Source organism: Numida meleagris, chromosome 1 (assembly GCF_002078875.1).
Source record: "Numida meleagris isolate 19003 breed g44 Domestic line chromosome 1, NumMel1.0, whole genome shotgun sequence".
In the NCBI taxonomy this organism is placed as follows: Eukaryota; Metazoa; Chordata; class Aves; order Galliformes; family Numididae; genus Numida; species Numida meleagris.
The window spans coordinates 121,720,230-121,731,527 of NC_034409.1; positions in this window are offsets into that span (position 1 = coordinate 121,720,230).

Consider the following 11,298-nt stretch of genomic DNA (forward strand, 5'->3'; position numbering starts at 1 on the left):
TAACAAGAACAAAACATGCTGGAGGATACAGAGCTTGAGCTTCTCTTATCCACTGGCTGGCAAAGTGATGCTGAAGAACCTGCACTGAGAAAAAATCAGAAGGAATATTGGAATATTTGAAAATTATACAGATTAGTCCACCCATAAAGAAAATTCAGAGGGCCCTGGCCAAACATCCTGACTACACGGAACAACAGTAGACAGAACCCAGCATAAATAAAAGCAGAGTAGTACATGGAAGGTAGACCAGAAGCATTTCCCTACTACGGGCACCACCACTGCCTGGCTTCTGGGAACTTCTGCTCAAAAAACCCCAACCCATCAACAGATGAGGTTCTGGGACAAAGACTGGATTAGAAGCCACAACAGGAAATATAGTGAAGAACTAGTTACGTGGCACACTTCACCATTTGACCTGCATCTTTATAATTCCAAGCTGCATCTCAGTATTGACTGTCTTCAGCACAATATGGAGCAATGTCTGACGGACTTTGCTATTTCCTTACCGTTTGAAAAAAGCTTCCAAGTAAAGAGTAGGCATTTTTCCTGTCATTTACTATTAACTATAATGCCTCCAGCCTCCTGATGTTCTGCAGCCCCAATTTCTGATGCTCACACACAAATATGCAAAACTGAACTTTTCTAGACATCAGTGAAATTCCTGCTTCTGTCACTGGCTCCCAAAGCAAGACAGGCTCAGCCAGTTGCCCTCCAGCTGTGACACGGCACCAGCTAGCATGCCGTATTGTCCACACCAACCCTCCAGCCACAGCTCTCCATCCCTGTTCCCCATAGCACTAGCAACTGTTCCAGCACAACTCTGAGCTCAGGTACATTGAAGTCTATGAAGTTTCCTAAATAGCTCTAAGCCTTCATGCCAAAACCTGAAATCACTCACCTGCTTTTAACAATGGCATTTCTCACACGGACAAAGAAGAAAAAGAAAAAAACACATCAGCTTCTTGTTCATTAAGTAATTAATAAGATCACTGGAAACTCATTGTGGAATTCCACAGGGATTAAAATAGCAACGGAGAAGTTCACTGTATTGGTGGTAGTTTTGAGTAGAGCAAACTAACAGGTGAAGCTGTCGAGAGCTAACATCTCTTTGCGTCTAAGTTCTTGCTTGACCAGGCTCAGCATTTATAATACCACTTAAAAAAAGCTCACTATGTTAAACAGGCTCATGTGCTCAAGGCAACACCCGGATCTCAAGAAAGTAAATTCTGCATTCCAAAGAGGCAAAATACGTATTACTTTCCTGAGTTTGCTATGTTAAGCTTCTGAGCCAACCACCTCACCCAGACGTGTTTTGCCAGATAGCTTTCTCCTCCTACCTCAGCCAAATCATCCCACATTCATTGCCACTCTGTGCCGGTGGACAGGGTGTGTTGCCATAAACTGCAAGGCAACACAAGCCATAGCACTAAGCACATTTATCTTGTCTGGGCCTCTACCACTGTGAGATACAAATCAAACTATCGGCAACATTTCCTGGAGTAAGCTCAGTAGCATTCACTGCTCTTTTCCTTACACTGGTGACGAGATGTCTCTTCCAGCCCTCCTCACCTTACTGTTGGTTGGATCCAACGAGTCTCTCTCCCAGCAGCTTCACAGAACAAGGTCTCAAGGCCGAAGCTGCAGAACTATCAGGGAGCATTAAAAAAAAAAAAAAAAAAAAAAAAAAAGCCCTCCCATGAAGAAGATGTTTTTGTTGGTTTCCACACTCTCTGGAAATTCATTACTCCCATGGAACTACGGGCTGAAGAGACAAAGAGAATCAAAGGCACACGCATCGCTGAGCCCAGCAGCTCAGTTGTGAATCACAGGGAATCAAGTGGCCCAAGGTCTTGTTCACAGCTTCTTAACTTTGGGAATAACTCTGTATTAACAACTTCCTCATGCAAGAGGTGCATGAAGGCTGCGCTTATCCACTCCTCTCCATTATGAAGAACAACTGAGACTATAGGTATCCCTCCACAACACAGGGCCTCAAGTAACTTGCCTTGCCCCCAGTGTTGTAACGTGCTAGAACTGTATGTTTCCCATGGTTTCAGTGCTGAGAAAAGGAGTAGTCTTTAAATACTTGCTAACAAAGCCACAAAGCATTCAGAAATCTAAACATAGGTAAAGGTATCATTCTGTACCTTGTTTGCATTGGAAGAATCAGTTTTATTCCTTCCCACTTGCATGCAATCAATATGTTTAATACACAATACATGTTTTCAGAAATGTTGCATACCAGTTACCACCCACTCTCCTAGCAAAAAAGGATTTGCAACTGTAGGTTATACATTGTTATTTGTTGCACATTCCAGTTATACAAGCTAAGCACTTTGTGTCCTTTAAAAAGAAAAAAAAAAAAAAAAAAAGAATGCTAAGAAGCAACAACAGGAGGGAGTAAACTTTCTATAGCCAGCTCCATAAAGTGCCCTCCTGCTTGGTGGGGTGGCATCACCAGCAGCCTGCAACAGTGTTTGCAGGCCTGGCATTGCAGCATATGGCACCATTGACTTTAAACCTTTAAAAAAAAAAAAAAAAAAAAAAAAAGAATGCTAAGAAGCAACAACAGGAGGGAGTAAACTTTCTATAGCCAGCTCCATAAAGTGCCCTCCTGCTTGGTGGGGTGGCATCACCAGCAGCCTGCCCACCAGGGTTCCTTCTGCTCACATATTGGCCTGCAAGGCACTGCACAGCAGTAAGGATGTATGCATTTATTTACCTTTCATTACTGAACCTCCTCAAGACACTCTACATGTAGTTTTTTCACTGACCTGGACCACATCAAGTTGTGTAGATGAATCTTCTTTTTCTTGGGGGGGAAAGAAGAGGATAGACTGGGCCCCCCTAAGCCACCTTTTTTTGCCCTTCAATACCACCAAATCTGTTGTGCTTCTTCTGGAAAATCTCTGCTCTTGAAGATGTAAAAAGTCACACATTTCCTTTAATGATCAAATGTAATGAAGATTTCTCCTGTTATCCACCAGTAACTCATAACAGAATCACTCATCTGACTCGGGAGATTGCTGATGAGGGAACAAGGATGTGAAAAATGACATGGAAAGGAGAAACGTGAAATACTTCTCCTCTCAATCCAGAGCACTTTGAGAAATCCATTGCTTCAAATCTCTCTCCCTCATTACCTGCAGTCACACCAAGTGCAGCAAGATACACACCTCGCTGAGCAGAAGCACCCCAGACATTTGCTAACCTTGAACCAAACTGTATTTAATTGCCAGGAACTCAGGGCTGCAAACATTTCCAACTCCAGAATCCCTGTTAAATAGTTGTATAAACTTCATTCCTCAGCTTTAAGAAGGAAAAAAAAGCCTGTTTGGCACACTGTATGAAGCCCAGGAGACACATATATGGTAGGGAACAATATCTGCATACACACTAGTGCTACTCCTTCCTTCCTTCCAAGCATCAGCATGATTGACATTTGACTGTTACAGAATGGGGAAAAAAAAAAACACAAAACAGAGGAGCAGAGGGAGCTATGGTGAAAGATAAAGGCCAGAGCAACGAAAGGGAGGGTGGAAGGCCTGGGCAGGGAGGTAAGAGCTCTTGATCTGTTAGACACTTTGAGGAAGTTGTCTTGTCCTGCCTACAACAGGAAGAGCTATCTATAGGGGAAGACACAGCCCAGGGCCCCTGCCACCGTGCTGCCTTGCAGCTTAGAGATGACAGTGCCATCAGCTACAATTGGCACAACCAGCCCTTCAGCTGCCTGTGTCTCCCTTTGAAGAAAAAGCCACATGTGTGAGGACACTGAAGCTTCCTATGCAAACAAACTTACCCGTGTATCCTAAACTGTGTATTTATGGACACTATGGACAACATGTTAACCAATGCAGAAGGTGCTTGAAATATCTAAAGCAAATGTAGCCCACGTTTCAGTTTTATAAACAGTCATTCCTGACCTTAGATCATTAGGAGTGTCATTGAAAGTGGACAGCGACATTTTTGATATCCACCGAAGTAGGTGCAGATCCAATAGTAGCGTTACAAGATTCAGAAAACAAAAAACTGGCAGTGAATGCTATCTGAGTTTTTGACTCTGCACAGAATGTAAAGAATTAAGCTAAACAGTGATTAAGTAAAAACAATTTATGGCCTCAAATGTTCACAATTAAAAAATTCAAAGAAAACAGACTTTGTTTGGATGCAACCATTCCTCGTGCTACCCTGGAAATATTCACACAGCAACACTGCACTGAGACACCAGGAAGAAGAAGTGTTCTCTAAGAAAATCAAGAACCACCAAAAAAGGTACAAGTACTTCTTGAAATATTTCAGATTTATGAATATCATAAAGACATTGTACATGTTTCTGCTTTTTAAACCTCAGATGCCATTTAGCTGGTTGCCCAGTAGACTGCCACATTACAAAGATGCCAACCAGTTTTAACGAGAATTCCCAGGAATAAAAACCTGAGCAAACAGAAAAGAGCGCTGGACCCAGAGATTATACACATAAGAATATATATGCTCAACTACCACACACCGAACTTTGGGACAGCGTGACAGTCAAACCTGAGGGCCAAAACAAGAGGGGAAAAGTAAGATCTTGCTTTGTAATTTCTCTAGCCAAGTTTTCAGGGACATAATCGCTCTGGTAAAAGAACTGCCAAAAGCACTCCCATAGACACTGTCAATTGTCGCAGTCCCTACTAAACAGATGGCCCCCAAAATATTTGATCACTTTACTAGGCAACATTTCCGCAAACACTTCAGTTGTTAGCACTGATTCACGTCCCACCTCTCACTGCTTACAACAGTCTCTGGGGTTTCGGTTTTGATTTTACCGTGGGAGTGCACAGATAGATCTGTGACCAGCTGCACCGCCTCCTGAAAAACACACGAGCCTTGCAGGAAGCATCAAGTCTCCCATGCGCACTCCATTCACACAGTTAGATGCAAGCTAACTTAGTTGTTTACGAAATTTCTTCATGATGGACCACATTAACTCCATATAACTACGTACATCAGTGTGAAAGGCTCTGTGCACACAGATAGCCCAGCAGACACCGCCTGATCCTAAGGCTGGCCCTCAGAACACATTTGGTGCATTCACCAGTTTCTTATAAAGGAGAAAACCACAGCCAATGAGGTAACAGGAGAAAGAGAAGGATGGGAAAGCAACAATTTAGGCTTAAATTGGAAGTCGCACCGAAAAACCAATGGGATCTCAACAGAGTTCAAAAGTAATAATTTTCCTAAACTGCAGATGTGAAGGGCTACCTCATGTAAGTTGACAGAACATTTTGCACATTTAAGACCCAACAATACAGTAGATAAGGGAAGGAAAGTAGTAACAGTCTCATTTTTCAGATGCTCCCAGCTCACTGCTGCATACAGTTGGAGTCTGAACTACCACTGATTTGACTCTGCCTTTGCTGTACACACTTTGAACTGTCTGGCTCTGCCAGTTTGCCTAGGTTTACACAGTTTTGTCTTATCCCTTTCCAAGCTGCAGCATACTTAGCACTGCCAGTCTTGCTGCACTGGTTTTAATTAGCCCTTTGTAATAAGAATGCTTATCAATCCAGTCCATATAAAGCACATCTGTGAAAAAAGTACCTGCCAGAAATCCCTAAAAATAAACTTCTCTGAAATTACCCCCAGAAGTATGTGACACAATTCCAGTCATGCAACAGAAAACCTTTTCTGTACCATACTGGTCCTCCCAAACAAATCCATTCCCACACATTTTAGAAGTACTCCCAACTGGAAATTACGTCAGTCTTCCATCTTTGCTGCAGCTTCATACAAATATTCAAGATTTCAAGCAAAGCCTCAGAAACTGCAATAACACTGAAGAATGAGCATCTCCCCCTCCTACCTAAGTAACAGAAGTTACCAAAACAGTATTTAAAAAACTGAGTATTCCCAATTTCTACTGCAACCGTAGTTAGTGTGTGGATAATAAAGTCACAACTCACTTCCAGTCTAATCCTCTCACCTACTATGTGCTGTATCTTCACACATCACTCAGTTAGACGGTTGCCCTCAATGTCTGCTTTCAGTCAGCACACATCTCCATGGTGCCCACCATATTATGCAAATAACAGCAAGTTTGGCTTGTAATCACCAGAAGAAATCTACTCATCAATCAGCGGTGAACAGAAGATAGGAGGTTCTGCACCCCCCCTTTCAACACAGCCAGCATGCTGACCCAACAGGGATACGGCAACCCGAGGAGCAGTAAGGGCAGGATTCACCCAGAGCCACTGACAAAAGCACATCCAGCAGTAACCAACTGCTCCAAACTGAAGAAACTCACTGAAGTTGAACTGAGAAACTAGAAAGGGAATTTTCAGGCAGGAGCTTACAACACAAGCCAAAAGCAGGGAAGCACTTGTCCAGCAGTCAACACCAAAGCAAGGGCACACAGTGAAATTACTGAGTGGCTCAAAGACTATGATGAAAGCCAAGTTCATGAAGAACTAGAATAAAAAAAAAGGGGGACGGGGGGAGGGGAGGTTGAGAAGACATCCCACATGCCTTAAAGACACCACTAACAATTTGAAAGGCAAATTTCCTTATGAAAGCAGGAAGCAATTTTAAAGCACTTAAAATTGGGCCCTGGCAATGGCCTCCTGCAGACACAGACGACAGGGTGGTCCAACCCAGCCTCAGCAGCAGCCAGGAAACTGGGAGGTGACAGGGTGCCAGGAAGGGCACCAGCCTGCATGGGGACTGGAGAGAGCAACAAACAAAACCAAGATTCTTGGCAGGAGGATTCAGCAAAGAGCATAGGAAGTGCAACAGACTCCAGCTGGGTATGCTGCTCCCAAGTAGGACAGGAAAAGCACAGACGCTGCTTTGCTGCTCTGAGTCAGTAGGTTAAAACTCACACTTGTGCAATTTGTCACTGGGACAAAGGTGACCAATGTCTGCTCATCCTTCCTTGCTTCTCCTGCCACCCGATGCCCTCCTATCCCCCCAGATTCTGCTGCTATTACAGAACTTCCTAAGGAGAAGATGCCTGCAATTATTAACACATAACAATGCTGGGAAGAGATACAGCACAGACCAATCAGTAACACAACTCCAATTTCTTAACAAAACAGGACAGGGAAAAAATGCTACAAGTAGAGCTTAAGCACATTCTCAAGCATGAAAGAGTTTTACGGCTTGTAACTACATTTGTAAAATTATTCTACATTCTGCTATATCAGAGTGCTAATATCAGCCTGCACAGGATCACAGTCCCATTTCAGAGGCCGCTTAAAATAGTGGTGTTTCAATACTGCATGTACTACATTGTCAGACAGATCCAGGCCTGATACCTGCTGTTGCCTCAGCAAATCGCAAATATAAATAAGCTATGACAGCTACAGTTACAACATTACCAAGCCTTCAAAAATCAAAACATAGAAAGTCAATTTCAAAGGCTGATTTTTGTTTCTAGACAATAGTTACAGTTCTGTTGTGCTTTCCTAATTGAAAAACAAAAATTTTGTAAAAGCCCAGGTCACGGGAAAAGGTGACGACAGAATGGGAAGTGACAATATAAGAGCAAGGGAGAGGAAAAAAAAAAGACTAAGATCGAGAACAGTATTTATATATATAAAAATTTATTTAAGTGAAGTCACAAACATTTTTTTTTTAAATCAATTTACAAACACTTCATGTTAAGCATGTTATTGAAACTATCAAGAAAGTTAAAGGAGAGCAGATAACGGCAGTTTTTTTTCCTGAAACAACTAAAGGCATACCCTTACCATCAAGCGCGTTACTGGATCATAGTATTACCTTGATCATACTCCCTAGTATGCAAGGGGAAAGGAAAAGAAAACAAAATACGGAGATGTAAAACAATTATACCATGAACCAATGAATGATTTTCATGAACACCAGACCACAAAAGTCTGGTCTGATGCTCAAGATGCTAACTATTCTATGAGGATAAAACAAGAACAATAATTTAGGTCAAGTATTAAATCTGTTCAAGATTTTTGCAATGCACAATTGGGCTATAAATTACTTTCAGGAATGACAGCAATGGTTAAAGAATTTTTCAGACAAGAATGAAGAGGTGGTACTGAGCCTCACAGAATAATTTTGTCAGCAACCTGAGTTATACCAAATGTAGGATATTGTGTCAAGTCAAATATACATTGATGTTGCAGATATTCTCAATGAAATGGTAAAATTAACAGGTGTAACAAGACAAGTTAGGATTTATTTTTTAAGCAAATATAGTACACAGATTTTTATTTTTTTTTTTTGAAGTGTCCAGTCGTGATCTGCAAAGATCCAGGATTGCACACGAGTTTGCTCAAATGAGAAGGGTTAATCTGCACATTAAATTGGCTTATACTTTCAAAGTAGTATTTTAGGGCAGGGCTCTCCTCCGGGAGACTGTTTCTGACCTCATTCAATCAATGTTCAATTTATTCACCTTCCTGAATCTTTGCCCTCTTTGGATAGTCTGTGACAAGTGCTGCGCTGCAGGAATTCCTGTTTTCCAGCAAACTGGCTTGCTCTGCAGGTTTGTAGTCCATTGTTACAATTGCTGATTGGGTAAAATGAATTTCCTACGTCTTCTCTAGCACAGCTTGCAACGCAACAGAAGCAGAGGTAAAAGAATGCACTAGAATACCAGAGCTCCACTTAAACACCAACGGAGTCAGGCTGTTGGCACCAATAAGAAATTCTGTATTTAACAAAACTGTAAATATTTTAAATCCAAAATTAGTCAGTTTTATATATAAACTCACCCACTTATTCTGCCTGCCATTCCAACTGGCCTTCTGCTTTCACGGAGTCTGAAACAGAAAAAAAATAAACTGAGAGTCATCCAAAGATAATCCAGGCATAAATCTGTAGGAATGAATCTCAGCTACCCTACAACACACACGCCAATCATTGCTTTTAAACAAAAACTAAGGTTTCTCACTTTATTGAGTGCAAAGCAAAGTTACAGCTCTCTACTCACTCTTCAGAAATGATAACTGGCCTCAAATACATCCTTTCATTTTTGTTGACTTTATTTTTAATGGTTGACCTTACGTGGAACTGCAAAACTAGAGATACAGATACTGCAAGAAGCTGAAACGTAAGGAGCATCCTGCTGAATGGGGAGATGAAATCCCATCTGTCTGCCTACTGCTGACCTTTGAAGCCACGAAAACAAAATCAATTCAAGCAATCTTGAAGAAAAGGTCTCTGTAAAACATTTTCCCTTCCACTTGACAGTACAAAGGTAGAAAAGCTCAGATTCTGGTCAAAGCCTATTCTCTATAAAAGCTTATTCTCTCCCATTTAAATTAAAAGAACTCTCTTGCCCAAATGTGAAGTCACAGCCTTTTATTCCTTTGAAGCAGTTACACAACATCCTTAGAGCTTGCAAGGAGCCGAGCGTGGGCGAGAGGGAAACCCATAGGTCACCTGGCGTTTCCCCACTGCTGCTGTGCCAATGACAGCTTCAAGCTTTATCCCAGGCCTAGTCTACGTTTAACAGCTGCTCAGTCAATTGTTTCAGTTAAGGACTTTTTTTTTAAAAAAAAAGTTATAAAATACCCTGTGCTACCAATTAAAAACTGCTCTAATAATTAAGAGTAGTTGAACCCACAACAGCAGTTACATAGCCTTTACTTTTCATTATGTTACTATAGCACTGTAGTTTTTACATTCAAGCCAATCATCAAGCTAAATATTGGTATCTTATAAACTAGCTAGCTAAAATAAATAAGCTTGATTCTAATTCACACAGCTTCCAGTATCTTCTTTAGATGCAAGTCATTGCCAACACTAAAATAAAGTGGAAAATTTCCACAAAATCGAAGAAGGAGATGTCTGGTACCCAGCAGCAGCAGCCGCCTTGAGCTCTGCACTGACAGAACAGCTATTGTGAGTTACGGTCTAGTTAACGTTACGAACTGAAGATCCCGAACAGGACAACACGAAATATAAGAGATATTTTCCCGTCTGGTGCTCACATAACATCAGTAATAAAACAAAAACCGAGCTGCTGTTCTCAAGAATGGAGAAATCTAAACAAAGATATCAGAACAAGTTACGTAATCTGGAATACCAAACACAGACAGCACCAAGGCCATACAGCTGGCGTTGGGTTCTATTACAGCATTCATTAAATGGTGTTTGTTTCCATTCTTTTCCATGCAGGTTGGCCCAGAGATGTTGCTAGGTAGAGAAGTCAGGAGTTGGTGTGATGCACTGAACACTTGCAGATATCCTGAAAAACATCGTCCCTTTCCAGATCAGACTAATTTAGCCACTGCTGATTATCCTACGATATCTGTTGAGCAAAACCCTTTGGGAATGCAAAGATTCTTCCTATGGGCCTAAAAAAAACAGTTGAGAAATAAATATGAATAATCTAACAGAATCCTTCAACCATCATTCAGCTGGCACGAAACTCAACATTTGGTGTCCAGTGTACGTCATACCATGGATTTGACAGAATCCAGCCACCGGTATTTAAAGAAAAATCAAAAGCTGCAGTACAACCCCAAATTTAGACAGGCAACACTCTTGTACCATTGGTGCTTGCTGTCACTGCTCAAGCAGTGGAAGCAGCATATTTGCATGTGTGTGTTTGGGGTTATGCCAATTCAGTGACACTTGATGCTTGTAATAAAAGCAAATCCTTGAAAAAAACAAAATCCCCCCCTGCTTCCCCTAATCACACGCATTCCACAAAATAGGCCAGAGCTTGTGGACTAAACCTACAGAGGCTGAAACTAAATTACATCTCCAAATCATGGTAAATTTGCAAGCTGTGGCCATTCAAATCAAAGTTCCTCTTCACTGATACACGTTTCTGGCCTCCCACGCAGCTTGCAGCTACCACATACTCCCACAGCAACAGGCCTCTACTCTTTGTCTTAGGTACAATTTTATTGCTGAGAAAGCTTTTTTCTTTTTTTAAAGACAATTAAAAAAAAAAAAGGAACCTTTCTACCGACGTCCCAAGGAAAACGCGATTACATCCTAGGAGAGGGAACAACTGGGATTTCCAATTTCTGAGGGGCAGAGCGATAGACACTGCAGCTATCAGCTGCGAGTCCCTGTCCCCACAGTGCCCACCCCTCCCAGCAGACGCAGTCCAACAACTCTCAGGCCCAGCTCAAAGCCCTCCATGGGCCCAGCGATGGCGAGCAGCCGCCCCAGCTCCCCTCGCCCCTTCTCTGCCCCTCCAAAGGGCATCACCGGGGCCAAGGAACCACCCCGCTGCCGGCTGTCACACCTGGCTCTTCTCCTCCTTCTTGGGGCTCTGGGATGACGATGACGGCGGTGGCTGTGCTGGCGGCGTGGCCTGCGGCT